This window comes from Bacillus rossius, chromosome 6, assembly GCF_032445375.1.
Source record: "Bacillus rossius redtenbacheri isolate Brsri chromosome 6, Brsri_v3, whole genome shotgun sequence".
In the NCBI taxonomy this organism is placed as follows: Eukaryota; Metazoa; Arthropoda; class Insecta; order Phasmatodea; family Bacillidae; genus Bacillus; species Bacillus rossius.
In genome coordinates, this window is record NC_086334.1 from 32,436,906 (window position 1) to 32,460,510 (window position 23,605).

Sequence of the window (23,605 nt, forward strand, 5' to 3'; positions counted from 1 at the left end):
TCTCTCTCTCTCTCTCTCTCTTTCACTCTCTCTTTCCCCCTACAAATTCCACCCCAATAACCTAACTTAAACTAAGTGTTTTTTTTTTCGTTTGGGAGGGGTCAGTGTTAGGCCCCTTTCCACAATGGCACGGAAACGTTGACGGATTCTCACGAAACAAGAGTATTTACGACAGCACGCAGACGGAGACGGACCCGAACCGGGCGATGCTGAGCTCTTCCGTTTACGTTGCTCCGTGCGACCACTAGAAATCAAGTATGTCATGTTTGTTTGTCCCAAAACTCTTTAAAAAAAATTGTTCCAAGTACGATAACATCTAGCGCTTTAATATTACTGTGTCGTTTATTTTTTTATTATTTATGTAAATTCTGTCCGTATTACGATTTTGAAGCGTATTTTATTATTTTTTTAGAATTAAAATTCTATTTCTTAATCTTGAAATGCCATTTGTTACGTTTCAAGTGCATTGTGGGGAAGTAGCTGAACGCGAGGGTGAAATGTTGCGGTGGATCTGTCTCCGTCTCCGGGCCTCGGACAGCGACGCGCGGCGCGGCAGTGGCAGTGACGTCAGCCCTGGGTTGTGGCCGGGCAGGAGGGGGAGGGGAGGAGAGGGGAGGTTGAGGCCGGGCCGGCCGTGCCGGACACACGCCCTTCTTCCGTGCGCGTCGCGACGAGCGCCTGCCGTGACTTCACCGGGGCCGGGCCGCGGTCCGCCGGCTGACTCACCGCCTCAAACCGCGCTGTCCACCTTCTCCCCGGGGGCTCGGGCGGGGCGCCGCCCGGCTCTTGTTTCACCGCCTGAGACCTTCTCGCGAGGTTAGTCCAGGGACGTAGCCAGAGAGAAGGTCCTCCCTTCCAGGATTAAAAAAAAAAAAAAAAGAAACAACTGAAGACCGACTATCACAATTATAGCAACGTAGATACATAAGGTTAGGGACGACAGAATTGTATCCCCTTGGAAAGGGTACATTTCAGACTTACGGTGGCTGTAGTGTAGCTGGGTAGAAACTGGAAAGGTACCCTTTCCGATTTCTTAAAATGTTTCCGTTTTAATGCAAATATGCACTGGAAAGGTATCCCCTCGGAAATGGTACCTTTCAGGATTTTCTGTATAATGACACAGCAGCAAATAAACTGGAAAGGTACCCTTTCCGATTTCTTAAAATGCATATTATTTTCTGCTTTAAAATCGTGAAAGTTATCCCCTCTAACCTAACCTTACCTAACCTAACCTAATCTATCCTAACCTAACCTAATCTAACCTAACCTAACCTAACCTAACTTAACCTAAACTAACCAAAACTAAACTAACCTAAACTAACCTAAACTAACCTAACCTAACCTAAACTAACCTAACCTAACTATTCCGAGCACAAACATGTCGCAAACTGGAAAGGTTACCTTTCCAAGGGGATAACTTTCAGGATTTCAAAGCAGAAAATAATATGCATTTTAAGAAATCGGAAAGGGTACCTTTCCAGTTTATTTGCTGCTGTGTCATTCTACAGAAAATCCTGAAAGGTACCCTTTCCGAGGGGATACCTTTCCAGTGCATATTTGCATTAAAACTAAAACATTTTAAGAAATCGGAAAGGGTACCTTTCCAGTTAATTTTCTGCTGTGTCATTGTACAGAAAATCCTGAAAGGTACCCTTTCCGAGGGGATACCTTTCCAGTGCATATTTGCAATAAAACCGAAACATTTTAAGAAATCGGAAAGGGTACCTTTCCAGTTCCTACCCAGCTACACTACCGCCACCATAAGTCTGAAAGGTACCCTTTCCAAGGGGATACAATTCAGCCCCCCCTAAGGTTAAAGAGATATTATTCGGGAAGGATTGTTGTAATCCTTAGAGGGCTAAAATAAAATAATTTCCTCTCCATTGTACCCCTACTTGACTCACACACAAAAGCGTCGGGAATGGTTTTACCACGCAGTCTAGCTACATCTAATGCAGGTTTGAGAGCGTGTTTTTGTAAGAATATCTTTCATGCAAACTTGACACGTGTGTGTGTCATGTATTTAATGACATTATGTATTTATAAGTTGTTTTAACGAAATCATCCATGTGCCTTAGAACAGAGTATTAAAAAAAATTAAATAAAAATAATTTTTTTTCAAGCCAAATCCTGACATCCGTTTCTATGTGTAAACGGTGGCGTACTATAAGGCCACTGTTCCATGAGATGTTAATGTGACCATTAATTTTCTTTTAAAAATAATTTATAAAGATAATTTCCTTATAACATTAGGATATAATGGTTGTCCTTCACAAACACCTGGCTACGGCCCTGATTAGACCGCAATAATGTTTGTCCGCTCTAGCGATTTGTTCGCTTGTAATTGGCGGCCGTATAGGCACATGATAAGCCATTGCCCTGTTTAGCAGGACCACTGAGGAACGCTTTCGCTTTCCGCTCTGTGACGGCTGTGATAGGTGAGCTGACAGTAGACATGTGCCTGAAAGAAACGTAACCAACCACGAAGCACGGACAATACTACAAAGGTTTTAACACTCACAGCTGGTCGGGAAATATTTTTTGCGAAAAAAATACAATGGCACTAATAATTTGAGATAAGATTGGCATGTTGAAGGAATTAATTAATATTTGGGAGGGAGGGAAAGGGACAGGAGTACTAAAATTCTCACGGCAACGTCCGCCACGTTTCCCACTTTCTGGAAAATTCAGTAGTCGAACCGCGATCGTCTTTGCCTGGGGGCAGAATCGCCTGACCCCTCGTCCCACCGTAGCCCCGTTGCTACTACGTACCTGTTCGTTATCACCACATCGGCTCTTCGTGTTCCTCGCGGTGACGCACCGACCAGACGGCCAGATAAGATAAGCGGGATTGTAGTGGCACGCACAGCCGTTAGATGGAACCCGGGTGTGCAAACTCGCCGCCCCCCCCCCCCCCCCATAGCTGATTCAGGAGTGCGCCCTGGAATGGCAGGATGTGACTAGGCTCCGAAGAACGTGGATCGATGCACCGCAATGCAAGCAGGCTATTTATCTAACAGGCGCGTTAAAATAATCCACTTGCAAGCCAGGTGCAGCTATTGATCCACTGGACAAAACTGTTGGAAAAATATATTATAATAGCTATTTAAAGCAATAAATTAATATAATAATTACAAATCAATTAGAGTATTTAGTACACAGGATGAGTCACGAAGAGTCACCACCACTCACAGGTCTTATTCCTTACACCATTTGGAACAAAACATATTTTGCATTTTTGGGTCCTATTCCCATTATTGTCGGAGCGATTCCACGAATTAGAAATGACTTAACAATAGACAGCTTATATTGACGGGAATGGATGGACATTGGTAGTGTTTAAACAATCTAAGCTCTCGGTTTACGGAATTTAGTAGGAGTAATATCGTGAAAATGGAACGGAATCAATGGACGAAAAATTGTAAACAAGATGGCAGACCCTTGTGTAGCAACAACCCGTATACAGTCCCTTTCGTAAATTTTAGGTGACATACCAAACGTATTGGTGTGCTAAATTCAGTTTTATGCTAGTGAAACTACCCTGGAATATATTTGTTAAACTAAAATAATAATAGTAAAAAGCAGTTTCACGTTTTAAAATACGTAATAAAGCTGGCATTAAAACGATTATCTATACAACTATACTATTATAAAACTGCAACTCTGTTTGTTCGAGCATCATGCAAAAACTACTGACCGATTTTGATGAACTTATTATATTAAAAAGGCCTTTGGGTAACTTAAAAACTAGGCTATATATAATTACAGAATTCCGTCCCTAGGGGGGCGAAAAAGGGGTAAAAATGATTTTAAGAAATTTAACTATATCTCTGAGTAATCATACTAATCATACTAAAGATAATATATTCGATACCAATAATAAACTTACAAAAACATCCAACCAAAAATTTATAATTTTGCGAAATTCAACCCCTAAAAGGGGTATGTATTTTAAAAGATTAATAATTATATATCCGAATTTAATTAAGCGTAATAAATTATATTGGGTACCAATAATAAACGTACGAAAACTGCCATCGATTTTTTAAATTAAATTTTGCGTAATTCAACCTCTAAGGTTTAGTTCTAATATTTTTATCTCCGAATTCGATATCGTAATAAACTATATTGGATACAATAATAAACGCATGAAAACCACCAACCAAAATGTTCTATTTTCCGAAATTCAACCCTTAAGGGGTGAAAATGGAGTAAGTATGTTTTTAAGATAAATATTTATTTCTCAGAATCTAATAAAGGTAATAAATGATAAGGGATACAATAATAAACAAACGAAATTACCAATCACAATTTTTATATTTTGCGAAATGCAACACTGTCCATACGTAGAGCAACACGTGCGGCCAAGTATATGGAAGTAAAGAAAACATTTCTGAGCACATCTTTTTTAAGCTTATTTCACGCAAGCGTGCTCAACTGTAAACTGTACGGTCTGATAATTGGCTACATTACGTAACTTACCTCTGACTGAGTTATTATTATTTCCGTAATTGTTCGTGTGTTTCTAATTACTCTGTAAATATTAGGAATGGGTAACACTTTTATGTGGTATATTTTGCTCCAAATGAAATAAGGAATAACCCCCGACATTGGAGATGACTGAATGTTTTCGTAAAGCTGCAGGAATATATAATTAAAACAGGGAATGTGCATGGTACACCATTTAAATCAAAATTACCGTATACCATTTTGACAGACAGGTTATTTAGTGTAGTCATTTTTCAAAATCTTTATCGGTCATTTGAAAAAAAAATCACCGAAATACTTATTAATAAATGGGGATCGGAAAAATTCGCGTTTTCAATTACCTCTAGGAAGGACTCCACAATCCTTGGTAAACTCAGACAAATGTCACCTGTTCATTGGCTGCCGACTGGTAAGTAGTTTCAGCTGGGCAGCCTGTGATTCGGTAATTTCCTAATTGATGGTTTCCCATTGGCCAATATTATTGCTTAGCGTTATACACATTTGAATTTTATTCCATCACGAAACGAATCCGCGGATCTTTCCGGTCTCTATTAATAAACCATTAAGACTCAGAGGCACACGGTAGGCCTGTGTTGATGATTCCAGTTTATTGGCATTTCTTTGCTCTGAAGGCCTTTTCTGTAAAATTTATGGTGACTTGTTTTCTCATTACATATTTAATAAACTTTATTCCCGAGTTGTAAAACGAGACCCGGGCGATAATAAATACGTACACTTACGCAACTTTTTTTTTTACAGATTTTATTAATTTGCAACGGAACAATGAATGCAAGAGAATGTAGAGCCGCCATGTTAAGTTTGCAGGAATGAGAGTGACGATTGGCAAACAATGGCGCGAGGGACCAAGCGTGGCCTCCTGGTAAATGCCACTCCGCTTCCCGCTGTTCCCGTGAGACATGGCGTCTCCTGCTCTGCTCGGTGGGGGAAGGGGGACAATGGTAACTGTGAGGTCACGCGCTGTTCCGACGGCAGGACGCGGTGGCGCGGCGTCTCGGAACATATCTCGACGCGACTTCCGGTCAGCGCGCGCGTCGTCTCTTCCCCGGCCGGAAGTGGCCGCACTCCGGGAAACAGCGGGCCAGAGCGCCGTTATCTCCTCCGCGAGCGCCGAGCTCTTGAGGCGGCGCAGGTGCGTGCCTGTTGAACTGCAACACTGCCTTTATTTAATTTGCCACGAAAAAAAAATTGGTTGTCTGTAAAGTCGGTTTACGGACGATAGTTTAACGTGACAACGTCATAACAAAACATTAACGAAATGATTGCATACTTTTATGAATAAAATTGAATAATTTTTGACGTGACAACGTCTAATAAATCGATGAACGCCGGCTGCACGCACGAAAAAGTGTCCCGTTACGCACATTGTTCCGTTACGCTGTGTCCCTTAACGCTCATTGTACGCTTGCGCCGCATCTATCTCTCTTCTACTCGACTGTTTATAAAGTGAAGTGAAAAGTTAATGTGGTTTTCATTGCTTATTACAACAACAATTTCGGCAATAAAGGTTAATTATTATTGCATTTTAAAAATCTGATTACTAGTATAATTTCAACATTTATTCTTTTATTATTAAAATAAAAATGATTCAATTTTATTCATAAAGTATGCAATCATTTCATCAATATTTTGTTATGACGCTGTCACGTTAAACTATCCTCCGTTAACCGTCTTTACAGACAACCAATTTTTTCGTGCGTGCAGCCGGCGTTCATCAATTTATTAGACGTTGTCACGTCAAAAAGAACAAGTTTTTATCAAAGTCAAGATTATAGTTAGTGACCGCCAAAATTCGCGGATTTATTTCGTGGCAGGATGAAATTCGAATGTGTTTACCTCTAAGGTGCTGCAACTATTGAAGTTGAGAAGTCTTACCAGATCGGCAGCCAATCAACATGCGACATTTGCCCTAGTGTACAGATTACTGTGGAGTCCATCCTAGAGGTAATTGAACACGTGAATTTTCCCGGTCCCTGATTATAGTAATAGGTTGATTTTAAACTTTTTTTCTTTCAATACTCTGTAATAGTGTGTCAGTTTTAAATTCTGTTTGTAGTTTGTTATAAATAAAATATTTTTTATAATTTTTTTTACTTGCTGGCAATTTATTTAGTTTTTATCGTACTGAAGTTTTATTTTTGTGTATCTTATATAATACGTTTTATTTTTTTCTATACTTTGTAAATATTTAAATGAATAATTTTGGCACATAAAAATCTCTTAAAATAAAAATACATAAATTCAGCTTTAACACAGGCTATATTTCACCTATATTATAACTGAAAACTCTCTAGACAAGTAATTTCAAAATTTAAAACTTATTGACAGACATAAATATTATGACATAATTAAAAAAATGTTCAGTCTAGTTAGAATGTACCGTGGTTCCGCAACCCCAGTTACTACTACTACTACTATTATTATTATTATTATTATTATTATTATTATTATTATTATTATTATTGATATAAAACATTATGTTGGACGTAACGCCATCGTTGGGTTCCTCTGTCGCTGTGTTGTGCAAGGATGTTGTTGTTGTTCTGTGTTTACTGTTCTTGTCGCAACTGTCTCATTGTCAGCCCACTGGGTTCGTCTGTGTTGTAATATTGTTCTATGTACATCCACGTAATTATCTGTACTGCCTATGCATTTAACATTTAACATAGGCTGATTTTGGCTTGTTTCCTGAATAGACAAATTGTTGAATATTCAATTATCTTTTCCGTGTTTTTTTTTTTTTTTTTTTTTTTAAATATTTGACTGAAACATAAATTAGAATATAAAATTATGCGCCAATTTCCATAAGAAATTCGTATTATCTCTAAAAACCTATTTCGTTTGTGCAAAAATAACGATAGCCATGTGTTGTATAAAGTTGCAATATCTTTCTTGTAGTATTACAAACAAAATCTTGGCTACTGGTTTCCAAAGGAATCTTTCGTAAAAGTTTAGATAGTTCTTTTCTCTGTTTTTTAAAACAAAACTGAAAATGCACGAACAAACGGGGTCTGGAAGCCTAGGTTTCTCGGTTCAGACTTTGTGTCCAATAGCAAGCGGGCTACTTTATTTAATCATTAACGCGAAATCAATCGTTCAGAATACAATATTACTTCATTGGTTAGCGAGTTAATATTGGCTTGATATCGCAGGTTTGATTCGGAATTGCAAATAGGCTACTCTTTTAGACCTTAAAAGTGGCGGGGTCTGTTATAAAGTTAACACGGTTAAAAAAATGTCCGATGTGTAGTATATTTAAATAACTCGCGTTTTCCTATTTATATTTACAGCGTGTACACGACAGCCGTCCCGTTACTATGACTCGTAGAACGTAACCATGGAGCTAATATACAGTAATACATCTGGAGAGGACAAGGGAAGGCCAGCAAAGGATGCGAGGTGAAGCCGGGTATCGGCGTTTATTCCCTGCTTCCTACGCTGGAAGAAAACGAAAACGAGCCAAACTTGTCTCGCGCGGCCGTAAAATCCTCCAAACTAAACTCGCAACAGCTCCGAAACTATCAAAACAATCAAACTGAAAATTTTACTGGATTATCTGTAAACATTCTTCCCCACACCGCTTTAATCTTTTTTTCGAAACATGAATACTTTCATTTTTAAAAATTAAATACCTATTTACTGCCAATTTTTTTTGTAAATACGCAGAGTAAATTTCAACATCGAGGAAAAATTTTTGTTTGCAACTATAGGTGGGGGACACCTGCGTATGAAATTAGGAAGAAGCTTCAAATTTTATTTATATACCACTCTTGACGCATTCAACCCCATACTTTTATTTTTACAGAGAGTTGAAGTGGGAATAATGTTTCAGTGGGTAACACTACCGACATATGTCTTCGTAACGCACTTCTTTTTGTTATTATACTTCTCAAATTTTATAATTTCATACACAACGTTTATAAAAAACTAATTCTTACTTACTTCATTTAATCTATTACAAATATCTTGTAATATACGTGTATTAGTAGAAGTTAGAAGTCTTTTCAATATCATGTTCATGTTCCAGTCTACTTACTCAACCAAAGTAACATGCAAACCTTAGCTAAACACTGGTAGAGAATTGTTTGTAATAACTGTAATGCTATGCATATACTGACAATGTAAGAAACTTTCAATTTTATTAATTGTTTGCATAAGAATTAATAATTTAAAAAAATCATAGAATAGGCCTTTATAGACTGAAAACCTTTCACGTAGTTTCAAGTAGCGTACATAAAAGTTTTTAAATATATATAATTACCAAATATTGTTGAATATATTTAACATTTTTATACATGTTACAACACACATATAATAAAAAGCCTATATAGGATATAAAAAGACAGACGCCAAATTTTAGCATTTTGTATTTCTTTTCTCTGTGTGAATAAAATAACAGTTCTTAACGTAGTTGCTAATACATACTGTACTATATTTCTTAAAAAAATACGAAAACCCCTGACATCGTCACCATAACAATGATAAATTTGCAAAATAATTAAGGTACGTCTTTTAATGCTACGAAGCACACTTTTAAGAGAAATGTTTTAAACTTATGTTGGGATTTATCTAATATCTTAAAAGCATTGTGAAACCGTTCCTTTGAGGGAAACCTTAATATACCGAACACCATATCATCCTTTAATCGAGTTAGATTTTCGCTTCTTAAGACCCATTTGTCTTCAAAATGCACTGTACACAATGCATGGTTCGGAGACGCAGTCCAATTTTTCCGCTTTGTCGCTTTTTCCCAGATCTGTCGTTGATCGTCACGTTTTGGAAATCTATGAAAAAAGTAAAGAATTATACTTACAACTGAAACAACTTCTCTTTGTTAAATAGTTTTCTTAGGTTTTTCGAAAAGTTCGAAGATTAGTTACTTCCGTTTAAAAAATTTGCCACTTTTTTCTGATGCTTCAAAAGTTTTGGGAATTAATTTAGTTAACAAATGAAAAAAAAAAATCTTTAATACTTGTGAAAAGCAACGCCATCCGGCTTGGAATTCCATCGATTTGTACAGCCATATGCGCTACAGGAAATCACCATTGTAGCCGCACACCAGCGCCACTCAAACCTCAAGGACAAGTGGGCTGGGGCTGCGTTTGCAGTAGAAATACGCTCTCCTCCTCTTTCTTTTCAACCCTTCTTCGCAACCGGCTGGCTTCGCTCTCGCCCTACACATGTCCACTCCAGATCTTCTTACATGCTCCTTGAACGTAACGGAATAACTTTCGCGTGCGTGCATGTTTGTGCCTCCGTGTGGGTAACGGGGCTCGGTCACAGCAGACCTTCGTGCAGCGTTCTTCCTTCTCGCTGCCACATCCTCAGGGGGACTGTAGGGAACACACTGTAAACAAAACTCGTAAAATTACATATACAAAGGTTTAGAAATTTTTTAAATTTGTCGTGTTATTTGGAAAAACTAGCCCCGGCGGGGTTAATTTTACACAAATGTTTCTAGAAAACCAAATTGTGCTACAGGCTTCGGTAAAAATTACATGAATTTACAACTGTTATCACAATAATTAACGTGTTACATTACACATTTGTAGAGACCCGGAAATTTCGCGGATTCTTCTGGCCTCAGGATAGAATTCAAAGTTATAGATGTGCTCGATCCATGTTTACTTTCCCATTAGTTGATTTCTTAGCGAGAACATTTTTATCCTTGTTAACTGGCACTACCTGATTCTCTTACTTCTCTCCTAGCTGGGCATCGTTGGCTCACGGTCGTAGACGGGCGTGTCCAAACAACTGCGGTCCAATCATGAACACAGTGCGAGAGTGTGAAGGTTTGCATTCTAGCTTGCGACTAAATGAATCCGCGAAATTTCCGGGTCTCTACACATTTGGATGTATAGATTAAATTTCACATACATCAAGAGTTAAATTAATCTGTTTTTGTCAGTATACTGTAGGCAGAAACATACGCAATGTTAAAGGTGCAAAAGTGTAAATTGAGAGTAAATTGACTACTACCAAGGATGCAAAAATATAAGGTATTTTGCAATTCACACTGACAAACCACCATTTAATTTACACTAGGTTACAAAAGTGCTATTCTCATTATTTAAAGTATTGTTACGATCGCGCTTGGCTGCAGTGCATGGCATCGCCGCGCTAGTTCGGCCTGTCTGCGCCCCCTTCCACCCGCATCCTCTCCCTGGTATCTCGTGTCATACTATCTCGCGACATCCTGACCGTCGCAGCGCGCACCTGCCTCAGATCGAGTTACTTAAAAGAGGCCGCACTGCGGAATAAAAGGACTCAGACATGTTTATCGGCGCGTTTTGTGGGAACCCGATGCTTGTTGCGTTTATCAGCGTTCTTTGAGCAGCCGCCGCTTCCTTCGACAGGACTCACGACGCGTTTCTGGACATTTCGACGGCGAAGGTCGCGCGATATCTCGGAGACATGCCCGATTGTTCTGGACGGGAACCCAAGGGCTATATAAGGAGGTTGGGCCGACCTTCGAGTCAGTCAGTCGGAGACTGAGTGAGTTCTCCCGCGGCGGAGATCCGGGCGATAGTGCCGCGGGTGCGGCAGAGTGGCGAAGTCCTTGGACGAAGGTTCCAGGGCAGGGAGTGAGTGAGTTGTGGAGTCGGGAGTTTTCCCGCGGCGGAGTTTCTGGGCGATAGAGTCGCGGGCGCGGCGGAGCCCCGAACGAAGTTGCGAGCGAGGAGTCGAGTGGGATCTCGGTGAAGAGGAAGTAAGTCTCGGCGGCGGCGGAGCGTGGCGACGGAGTCCCGCGGCGGAGACCCACGAGGGGTGCTGTGGCGAGAGTTGCGCCAGAGGTGCGGCCCAGCGAGGTGTGTGGAACGAGTGACTGGGGAATAGACATTTCTTTAAGTGTAGTTAATTATTTGCCATCTTAGACGATTAATTGTAAGTGACAAGTAGTGGTAATAAATAAAACTGTGTGTTTGATAAAAATCTTTAATTGGGCTATCCTTTACGAACCCAAGCGGGAAATCGTAACAGTATGTATTAGTGTGCACGATGGTCCAGTGGATAAGACGGTAAACTATCAACTCTCATCCAAATCACTCGATTGTTAGAAGTGTTTACATGAAAAATAAAAGGTGATAAATAAAAATTGCTCTAAACTACACATAGCTATACGCTACAAAAAATTTAATTTTTTTTAAACAGTTCAATTTAACATGTTAATTTTTGATGTAAATTTACTCAACGACGCAGTAAAATTAACTGAAAGCTGCGGTAAAAATATACCTGCATACGTAGGTGAATTTATATATCACTGAGTAAAAAACACAACAGTTATGACATATTTACGAATCCATTGCAATTGCAATTTTCCACTTCTGATTGTATTGTCACATGAATACAAGAGTAAAAATACATCAACACATGGTTAGAACATTGCTGTATCATACATTTGGTGTTAATCTACACAAAGTTTTTTACAGTGCGCGCTATATAATAGTTTCGCGGTTAAATAAAAATTTTTTTAGCACTACTTACTTTCATCCGCCTATTCGGAAAACAAAAATTTAAATATAATGTTTTTAACTGTTTGATTTTTATCGTGACAACTATTATTTAAGTTTACGAACACGAAAAATCGTTTCCAATAATTAGAGGCCCGATGATTTCGCGAAATCTTCCGGTAGAACAGAACTCGTACATCTACTTTACTTGAATAATTGAAATTCAGTTCTGTTGACACGCTTTCTGACATAGATATCTACCAGTAAGCACACTAAATTTTAAATTTTATTGTAGATAGAACAGAAATATCCATGTAAACTTACAGATATTTGTTAATTGGCATATTTACATGAAAACAACTGTATCACTACAAAACTAGTGTTCGTATTGATACTAAGTTCGGATCCTTACCGGTATGGTTCGTATTGTTCAGTAGGCTACCTCTAATAGTTAAAATATTTGTAAACGTTCCCTGAGTAGCTTTCCAGTATTAACTGCGCACATTAATAAGTATAATAAAACAAAGTAAAGTAAAAAAAAATAATATTCGATAATATTTTACATGGTTTAAAAAAGGTATGCTTTAATGAAACATCAATTAAAATATAAAACTTTGCACAAATTTTCGTAAAAAATACTCAGTATTACCTGGAAAAATTATTTCATATAAGTCTGAATACCATATCCATATCTTGTCCAATTTACAATATCTTTCTTTCTTGTAGTATTACAAACTATTTCTTTAACTATCTGGCATGATTCCGTGTGATTGGGTCTTTTGAATTGTGTAATATTGCTACTGGTTTCTTGTTCTACTAAGCATGTCAAAGCTACCTATGATCCAGTTAGAACGCAGTTCACGTGTATAATAATGGTATTCATTTCAATATCTCTTCAAATGATCTCCAAGTTCTGGGTGAACGTGCACATTTTCTCATTAGTTAGTATCTTATAAACATTTTCTGTGTATACCTGTTTGCGTGTTTGTGAGAGTTTGAAATGATTCTACCTTCGAAATTTCCACAGTTTAGTGTAGCTTGGTTGGGGCTGTTCGTGACCGCAGGTTTTTTTTTTTTTTAATACGAAGAAAGCAAAACGATTTATAGCTCCTAACCTTTGACCTAGTTGCTCCCCACAGGATTACGAAATGGGCTGAAGGCGTAAGGCGACGAGGCGCTCTTCCAATCAAAACACGCGAGGGGATGAGGAGGTTCATAAATCTCGCCGCAACATTTCGATGATCGGCTTCGTGCCTTTCCTTATACCTAGAGCCGCGATTATTTCATGGCTAGACATAATAAATCTGTGCTGTACATCTATGCTCTATGCATGATAAATCCACTTCAGTGTGCTCATTTGGCCGATACCAAGTCCAGATTTATATCATTATTTTTGACATATGCTATTGCTAGATTGAACTGCAGAGAAAACCCGAAGAATGGACACAGAAAGATCAATACACGAACATACGGAAAACAAGCCAAAATCAGCCGATGTAAAATGTTTAAAGATCGGATGACAGTGGGAGGGGCTTAAGGCCCGTGTCGATCTTATCCTTCTCCTTCGCGGTTGGCTAACTCATGAACTTCGTTCGTAGAGCTTAGTTAGCAAGCTTCTAATTGCCCCTGAGCTAGTGTCCTAGTGCCAGTTCTAGTGCCAGTTATGTAAGCTCCCTCCCGCTTTAACCCGCAGCGTGATAGCTAGTGCTAGTGTGTTCCTGTGGACGGTAAAGGCCCCTACACTGTCAAATATTTTTTTGAATGGAACAGAAATATTCATGTAAAATCACAGATATTAGTAAATTTGTATATTATCATGAAAACACTTGTATCAATAGAAAACAGTGTTCGCAGTAATACTGGGTTTCGGATGATTGTGTTGTCCCAGTACCTTCAATAGATACAGTTATTTGTAAACAGTTCCCTGAATAAATTTCCACTACCAACCGCGCGCATAATAACCAAGATACAACAAAATAATGCCTAACTGCCTAATAGTTATTTTCGATTATCTTTTCCATAGTTCAAAAAAGCATGCTTGAATGAAACATTAACTAAAATATAAAATTATGCGCTAATTTCCGTAAGAAATACTCAGTACTATCTCGCAAAATGCATTTCATTTATGCAAAATTAACCATAGCTATGTGTTGTACAAAGTTACAATATCTTTCTTGTAGCATTACAGATTATTTCTTGGCAACCGGTTTCCAGAGGAATCTTTTTTAAAAGTACAGAATTTTTTTTTCTTTGTACACTACCAGACCGGGTAGGATGCAATAAAATGATCATATCCCCATCGTCATCACATGTTTTAGAATTGGTTGATTTGTGAGTTTTGTCAATCTCGAGCGACAATAAGCAAAACAAGGAAAGAGAATGCGTGCAAACCTGTTTTAAACTACGAAACAAATTTACCTAACTTGCTGTAGGAAATATTTTCCACAAGTGATAAATTCCCGACCCAGCTGGAATTCAAACACGGAACCTTTGTCTCACCAACCACAAGCTCGAGCCACTTTTTTTTTTTACTGATAATTATATTTAATGTTTGGCTCTTTGGCTCGTCCGTGATTTGCCATCACCAACGAGCTTGTCACCTCCCCTTAACTGACATGGTATTAACGGTTCCTTTTGACAATTGCACTGACTTTGACAAATTCGTGATTAATTTAGACGATACAAATTCACACCGATGCCTTATTAAACACTCTTCGCGCCGACGACGGCCCAAGGACTTCCAACTGCGCTACGAATTATGTTCTGTCCAGCAGGCAACAGAACCAAGACATTGTTGTTGGTTTGTGTTTCTGAGTGATTTTTTAAACAGTGATTAATGTTTAAAACTGATATAACTAAAACTCTAAAATAACTATCTTTTACGTTTTCTTCTGCCGAATGTTGTTTCTCTTGGCAATACACTTATTTTTTATATATATAAAAAGATTAAGGTTGTGTAATTTGGCCGCTCGTAGAAATATCTATTTCATTTGAAGACCCATCCAGAGCGCATGCCTGCATATGCCCGCTCCAAGCAGGCAGGCAACCTTGCGCGCGCCGAGGGACAGCGTCGTTAATGCAATTACCGCGTAATTAGCCAATCGATGGCCGCGGACGTCTGGCTACGGCCTCTCTGGGCTTGTCGCGCCCAGGAGGGCTGTAAAACAAAATAGCCCTGCGTTCTATGGGGACTGATCCAGCCATTTGTAAAGGAGAGGCATATAAAGCCAACCCCTTCATTTTAATGAAAGGGAATGATACTGTCGAACATGTTTTCACAGGTGTAAGAGATCTGTTTCTTTGATTTGTTGCTTAGATGCAAGTAGTTTTGGATATTAAATTTTATCTTTAAATTTGATTTTTAATGGCGCGTGGTTAGAGCAAATATTATTTCGCGGATTCTTGATCACGTCGGAATAGACTTAATTTACTCGTACCATACTGTGCTCATGTTATTGATGTTCAGCTGTAACCGCAAGGGCGTTGAAATCATGTTAAACTCGTCCGTGTATTTTCAGTGAAAAATATTTTCAGACCAGCTGTGTGATAAAACTTAGCCTTGTCTGTGTTCCGTGGTTGAATGGGTTTATTTCAGGACAGGTCTACCGTCAGCACAACAATCACAGCCAACCAGCGCGGGAGCAAACGCGTCCTGAATGGCCCGGTTTAATAGGGCAATGACTTTTCTTGCAGACGGCCGCCAATTACAAGGGAAAATCTCCAACGCAGGCATACCTTATTGCATTCTAATGAACGATCAGATTTTTTCGCGAAAAAAACGTTAGCCTGTTAGTCTTTTTATGTGTGTATTTTCATTTATATTTGTATCACAGGAAATCAGTAAACAGAGGATTCATACAATATATTGTCACAGATTGTATATACTTGTTTTTACTTACAAACATATCTTGTAAGACCAGTCAATCCTTTCGTTATTAAGTCTGTTTACCTAAACACGGTATAGAATTTAACTCTATGGATGTTGTTATCAATGAATCTCAACATGTTGTGCAATATGCTGAACAAAATAATCGCTTTAACATTGATTGTGGTGACGCCAGCCTTCGTTGGTCAACAAGTTACCTATCAAAGTAGGTTGTATTTACTTAACCAGGTTCGAAAATATTTTTGTGTCTCGAGTGTTTTGATGTGATTGATGACTTCATCCATTACGTTGATCCGTTTTAATGTCGGAGTGTATGCAGCGTCTACTTCCGCTCCACTTGCTTTGCTGTTTGCTGTTTTTTTAGCTTCTTGAAAATACGTTGAGCGCATTTGTTTTGGTACATCCTTCGGTGCGAAACCCGCAATACTCATATCACGCATTACGACATCCCCTCTTTTTTATACCTACTCAGGGGTGAAACAGTTTCGCAAGACTTCGTTGTCTCTGTACAACCCCACAAATTTAATATGTTGTTCGTCACGCCAACGTACTGCCATTTTCACTGGAATACGACACCTCTGCACCCTACACACTGCTTGCGTTCACGTGTTCCCTCCTGATATTTTTTTCGGGACAGTAATACATTTCTTTGGTATTTTGCAGTGTGGTTGGTAGTGTCGGAATCGTTAGTGACCGCTTTCGGACAGAAAAATAAGGAATGATTTTTAACCTGGGAGTGAACACTGTTTACTTCTATACTCCTTGAGCTGGCCAGTACCGTGCGGTGGCCAATAAAAACAAAATTTGCTCGAAGTAGCTCGCCTGGCAGCTGCTGGCATGCACGTTGCAACTCGCCCACGCGAGCAACTCGCCCTGGCCTGTTTACACCTGGCACGTAGCTCGAACCCTGTCGTCTCGCTCCTTTTTTGCGAACTGCTGGCGCGCGTGAACACGCGGCTTTATACTGTCGGACACTGAGATAAAGGCAGGCGGAAAAACGTCGCGCATCACGTGTCGCAGTGAGCTCTGGACCAGAAACCCCACGGCACTGTTCATTCCTTGTTTCCTCGCACGCCATGCTGACCACGGCTGGCGCGCAGAGATGAAACATACGGATTTCCACACGTTACCCTCCCCCCCCCCCCCCCCCCCACCGACGCGTGCAGTGCGCGCAACGGGTTCTGGGGAATGCACTTTGCGAAACGCGCTGTCTCTCTTCCTCCCATATCATCTCCGCCAATCGTGGAGCTACGATTGCTTTGTTTGCTTCGCGAGCCGCTGCGCTGGAACAACCGGAGGTGCATCAGCTCCGTCACACGCAAGTCGCGGACCGTGTGTATATATAGTTTTTATTATTTTTTTATTTTTAAGATGGGTTTTTCTTTTTCTGCGAAAAGGAGGTCATCAGAGACGGTAAGCCTGGTTTATAAACTACGCAAGTAACGCAACACTCAACCAACCAAGAAAACCACGGTCGTTTATAAATCACGATTTTTTGCAAGACGTCACCAACACTAACTGAAAATTGTAAAACAGACAGATAACAAATTTCTAACCCGGGCTTCTTTCGATAGTTCACATATATCAAGAGAACAAAAGAAATTGTCAATAATTTGACTTAAATGTGTATTTTCTTTCAGTGTGCTGCCGTTTAACAACAGCAAACGCGATGTATATAATAAAAATAGCATCTTGCCCTTCTATGCACTTTACATCTGCGTCTTTAAGTTTTAGGAAGTTGAACGATGCTACGTTGTAATTTGCATTATAAACGGGTATTAAGAATCGTGGTTATTGAACTTTTTGCGTGTTGGATTTCTGCGTAGTTTATAAACTTGGCCTAGCAGGGATTTTGGAGGTATTGGGACAACACTAAGCATAAATGCCCGGGTAAGAATCCGAACCCAGTATTACTGCGAACACTATTTTGCACTAATGCAGTTGTTTTTATGTAAATGTTCAAATTTACAAATATCTAATTTTACATAAGTATTTCTGTTCCATTTAAAAAAACATTTGCTGTGTCATGTACTGCAGTCACCAGCGTCTCGCCTGTCGAAAGGGGCGGATCTCAGGTCCCGAAATGAGGCGAATAAATTCTTGTTGCCTTCTCCGTCGTCACTTTTCGTTGTTTTCAATCACTTTCCTGTATCTTTGGGTTTGCTTTGTCGGGCTGTTTTTAGTTTTTATTGTTTTAATTGACGTCGATTAAGTTTTTCGGCCACGATCGTTATGTTTTGGATTATCAGTGCAATAAAACTTTAAAAATACATTTTTGTGATTTTCTGGGAAAAAAAAAGTAAAATAGCAAAAGTTGAAAAAGCTAAAAATCAGAAATTAAAAAGATATAATTTTTTTTCTGTGTAATTTCGTTTTATCTTAAAAGATGTTACTTCGAGAAATTCATCGGGAAACATGTCGTGAAGTAATAACTATTTTAATTTGTTGTTAAACAAGATTCTAAGGTGTTGCAGAATAATATGTTTAAATAATGTTTCGAAATGACGTTTCGCTAGAATGAATGCTATAGTTGAGGGCACTCGAAACATCCTTCTCACTGCTCGGCAGATGTAGCCCAGCCGAGAAGCTACGCCGCCGGTGGTTGGTCAGGTTGCCGGCTCGCGTGCAGACGGGAAGGGGATGTTGGTACACCTTGTGTACACACTCCCATTCGCCGCTTCCAGTGTAACCAACTCCCACAAGCAGCGATGCGGGATGTCGTGGCAGGACCCAGCATGAGTAACAACTTGGGCCGGATGAAGTGATACTCCCGTTAACACATGCTGTGGCTTCAGATAATTGAAATGTAGGTATCTAAAATGTCTAGCAATATAATTTCCGAGGAGTGTATTTCAACTTGATACATTTTGCAACTAGCCTAAACGAAAATTCTTAAACGAAGAGCGCACTTCAAATAAACGAAGAATTCTTCGAAGCTCCAGATAGCCAAATTCGACCTCCAAGTTCTGGGTTCCGTTGTGAAAAGTTAAACCTGTTCGTGGAGGATTTTTTTTTATTTAACACCTTTCTCCCCCCCCCCCCCCCCCAAGAATGTGTCTGTACTCCAGGATGATGCTTCTGAGCTCGTTTTTCCATTAAAGGGCCACGCCTAGTCTAGGAGTGTTAGTGAGGCGGGATGATAAGTGCGACGTTAGTTGGTGTTTCTAGCGCGGTACCGCAAGGCTCTGAACTGGCGCGCAGTCTTCTCGTCGTGTAAAGGGAAACCATGACAGTTGGTGTTAACCGTAACATGATATTGCAGAGAAATGAAGATAAAGCTGTGGTGCAAGTCCTTCGAGAGCTTTCAAGGATTTGTACTGGGCGTTTAATATCCAAAAAATTACTCTGAAAACACACGTTTCTAGCCATTTTCACGCTCATAAAATTCTGAAACGTAACTACTCGTCTGTCCTCGGCGTACTCTTAAATGATTTTCGTAAACACACGCCACTCGGATATCTCGAGCAGTTTTCAAACCGCGTGGTTTCTTTTAAAGCTCTGTACACCACATGTGTGCCCAGGTAGGTCCTTTTTTAAGACCATAAAATTGTGTCTTTAAATAGAATTATTTCAGTTGTAAACATACCGAAAGAAAACAAATTTCAATTCTAAACCCACTGTTGTTTCACACTTGTTTGTACAAATTTTTAAAGAATTCTAGGCCAGATTTATTTGTGCAACCGACTGGTCTCGTTAAGTGATACACACAGTTTTAATACACACTTGAAATCGGACATTTAACCCCTGTTTTTACGATGATAATCCATTTCATTAAAAAAAAAAATTGTTTCAGCTAAACTTTTAGATGAAGTTTAGAATCTGTACACAATACATTATAACGGATGATGGTTAGAAAGTATAGGTTAGAACCTACGTCATTATAAACAGAGACTTCTACAGAAAAAAAATAATAATTTGAAAATGTTTTCACGAAGCAAAAAAAATTACTTCAGCCAACGTTTTGAGCTTCAAACAAACATGGCGATGGCATCTGATAAAAAAAAATGGCCTCGCCCGGTTACCAAGTGGCCATGCAGACGTGGCCACTATAGCGTCGGATCCTTGCGCTCGACACAGGGTGTCCACAAGGAAAAGTACTAGATTAAAAAAAAAGTACTAAATTATAATTTGTTATGGTTTTAACAATTTAGGAAGTTACGCATAATGAAATTGCAATGCTCTAACTTAAATATCACACCACACACATATATTCCATAGTTTTTAATAATAATTATGTTTAATAATAAAACATATTGGAGTTACTGTAATATTGTTATATTAAAGAGAAAAAAAAGTACTAGATCTGAGCGTAAATGTACTAGACCATTAAAAAACTTATAAAAGTACTAGATCTAGTACGAAAGTACTAACTGTGGACACCCTGGCTAGACAGTGCTCAGATCAGCTGGGAACATCGGGTAAACCCGCCGAGAAGCCGTGCCGCGCACGATGACTCACGCCGTCGAACCGCCGAGGCTGCCGCCTCTCGGAGCAGCCGAGAGCGAGCGACCTTCGCCCGCACGCACAAGGCGCGCCTCTGTTCCCGAGGTCGTACTCCGGAGCTCCCTGTTGGATGGCGGAGCACAAGCGCCGCCCGATTAGATAAGAGTTTCTGTACTGCCGAGATGGGGCGTGGTCGCCTTCAGTGGGTCGCAGGCCTCCGTCTCGATCGCCGGGCGGCTGTAGCTCACGTTTTACCGCTACTAGACAATCACTGGATCATTCATAATTAGAGTCCCGGATAGTTCGCAGATTCCTCTGGCCTCGGGATAGAATTCAAAGTTATAGGTGTGCTCGACCCATGTTTACTTTCCCATTGGTTGATTTCTTAGCGAGAACATTTTTATCCTTGTTATTTGGCACTACCTGATTCGCTTATTTCTCTCCTAGCTGGACATCGTTGGCTCACGGTCGTAGACGGGCGTGTCCAGATAACTGTGGTCCAATCATGAACACAGTGCGACAGTGTGGAGGTTTGCATTCTAGCTTGCGACTAAATGAATACGCGAAATTTCCGTGGCTCTATTCATAATAAGTAGAGACCCGGAAAATTCGCTGGTTCATTCCGTGTTATGCTAAAATTCAAATAATTATACCTTAGTGCTACTTCTGTCATTGGTTCACTGTTAATCTGGAGGACTGAGGGCCAATTAGAGACCCTCACTCATAGAAGTGTCGAATCACAGGCCACCCAGTCGAGACGACTCACAAGTCAGCAGCCAATGAACAGTTGGCATTTGCCCGAGTGTGTTAGATGATATTGGAGTCTATCCTGGAGGTCATTGAACCCGCGAATTTTCCGGGTCTCTAATTATAAGCCTAAGTACCTATTCGATAAGCTAATGCGAGATACACCTCACAGGTACAAAACAACGTAAGAGTTCCAGCATATAGAAGTACAGTTCGTAAAAAATCCTTTACGTTCACAAGCCAGCAGACTGTGGAATAACACCAAAAATGAAGTCAAAACAAAACTTCCATTGAGTTCATTATTTTACAAGTCCAGTTTAAATTAAATCTAAGTTAACCATTGTAATGTAATTACATTTTTTAAATTATTGGTTTTTATACATTTTACTTATGTTATAAATTTAATTAATTCGATAAGAAAATGCTGTCACGTATTTGTTGAAAACTGGACGAGGGTAATAAATAAAGAAATAAAATTGAAGATATACATATCCGTATGGACATGTATTTCTTGCCAAAAAAATATGATCGCTCATTACACTGCAATAATGTATGCCTGCGCTAGCGATTGTTCCCTTGTGATTGGCGGCCGTTTGCAGGAGAAGCCATTGCCCTCTTTGGCCGGGCCATTCAGGAAGCATTTCCCCCCCCCCCCCCCCCCGCAGTGGATGGTTATGATTGGTGTGCTGAAAGTTGACATGTGCCTGAAATAAACCCAGCAAACCACGATTCACAGACATTGCTACAAAATTTTTTTTAACACACAGCTGGTCTGGAAATATTTTCGCGAAAAATACATGGTTCTACATATCTGTTGAGAAAATTTGAGACGAAACATAATTGGCAAGAGCGCCCTCTTAAGAAATTTACAGGAACATCTCTCATTTAATTTTAATGACAAGAAAATAAAATGAAACCAACACGGAGTATGAGACTGAGGAAATCAGCCTTTTTTGTTGAACTTCAGACCAGTTTTAAGGCTCCTAACAAAATCATTTGCTCGCGTCCTTTCATGCATTCTTGTTTCCTCTGAGGGGCTAGAGGCGCTATATTTTAGTAAAACGTGTTACATATTTAGGGACTGGAAAATTTCGCTGTTTTAACAACCTTTCGGGTAGCGGTAGACTCTAGGATCCTCTGCACACTGGGGAAAATGTCACCTGTGCATTGACTGCTGACTTGTGAGGCACTTCTTTGGTTGAGTGTCTCTAATTGGTCCACAGTCCTCAAAATTAACAGTGAAACAATGTCAGAAGCAGCATAAAGGTATAATTTTATCGTATCACTAAATTATTCCGCGATTTTTCTGGTCTCTTTACTTAGTCTATTGCTTAGCCAGCCAACTATTGTCAATACACCATTTTATGTTTATCTTTATTATTAAATATATTTAATTTAATGTGAAAATAATTTTAAAAATGCATTAAAATAGAGAAAAAAATTGTTAACGCGCACAAATGACTGCCGAAGAAGTTTTTCTTTGTTGGTACACCAAGTTGTGTTAGCGTCAAAATATTTCGGATATCCTTTCACGGCGAGCTTTGAATTTGAATGAAGTTTTGCTTAAGGCTACAGTGGTATAAAAGTAACATACTCACTATTCGGGAACATCATATATCTGATGAATCTTCCATAGATAAGAGTATGTACGTAGAAGACAGAGCACAAGTTTTAGTTTTGGGACAGACGTATGGCAAATAGACTGTGAAGGTAAACAGTGCGGTTTGTGCACCATCACCTCTCCTTAGCTGCAGTAACACTCGTGTGTTCGGGATAGACGATGAACGTCTTTGAGCGTGGTGATGAAAATGAGATTTTACAACGTATTATTCGGGCCATGTAATTTTCGCGAAACGATTTTCAAATAAGCTGTGTGTTAAAACTTGGTACCATAGTGTTTCGTGGATGGCTTGAGTTTCTTTCAGGTACATATCTACGGACAGTACACCAGTCATACGCCATCCCGTGCGAAAGCAAATGTTTCCTGAATGGCCCGGCCAAATAGGGCAATGGCTTCTCTTTCAGATGACCGCCGATTAAAAGGGAAAAATCACTAGCGCAAACTTACCTCATTGCAGTCTAATGAGCTGTCAGATTATTTAGCGAAATATGCATGCTCCTACGTATTATCAGACACATGTCAAAATTCGCTATGTATTCCAGTGCCAGACTAACCTCCGTACACTGTAAACAGGTTGGTAAAAAAAATGAAAGTCTCGTGTCCAGTGCTGTGATTGGTGGCAACAGAAATAGCAGGACTAGAGAAGCAGTGTCCACGGTTCGCGACGTTGACGCTTCTGCTGTGACCCTGTGGGATGATTATTCACAGCCGGAATGAATACACGGGGAGGGAGGGGGACAGTACAACCCCGAGGAAACTCACTTGCGAAAGACCCGTGTGTGACCTCCGCCGGGATTCGAACCCGGATCGCCTCGTTGCGAGACGAGTGCTCCGACGGCGACTTCGCTTCGTCTCCATGTGCGCTCTCCTGCGCCCCTGGGACGTGACCTCAAGGAGGGGAGAACAAAAGCAGGCCGACGGGTAGAAGAAACAAGACTGCGCGTGCAGTCT

The 23,605-nt window shown here is 39.8% G+C and overlaps 1 protein-coding gene across 3 annotated transcripts in view; it reads left to right on the forward strand.

The window, feature by feature from the left end:
* LOC134532988 (unconventional myosin IC) overlaps positions 1–23,605 on the forward strand; it is a 157,411-nt gene that overhangs the window by 36,596 nt on the left and 97,210 nt on the right. The window contains exon 1 of one of the 3 annotated variants that reach the window (XM_063370091.1): positions 651–816. The exons of the other annotated variants lie outside the window; for them this stretch is intronic. The gene's annotated coding sequence lies outside the window, so the exon portion shown is untranslated. Of the gene's footprint in view, positions 1–650; positions 817–23,605 lie in introns of those variants that run through there. 3 annotated transcript variants of the gene reach the window in all.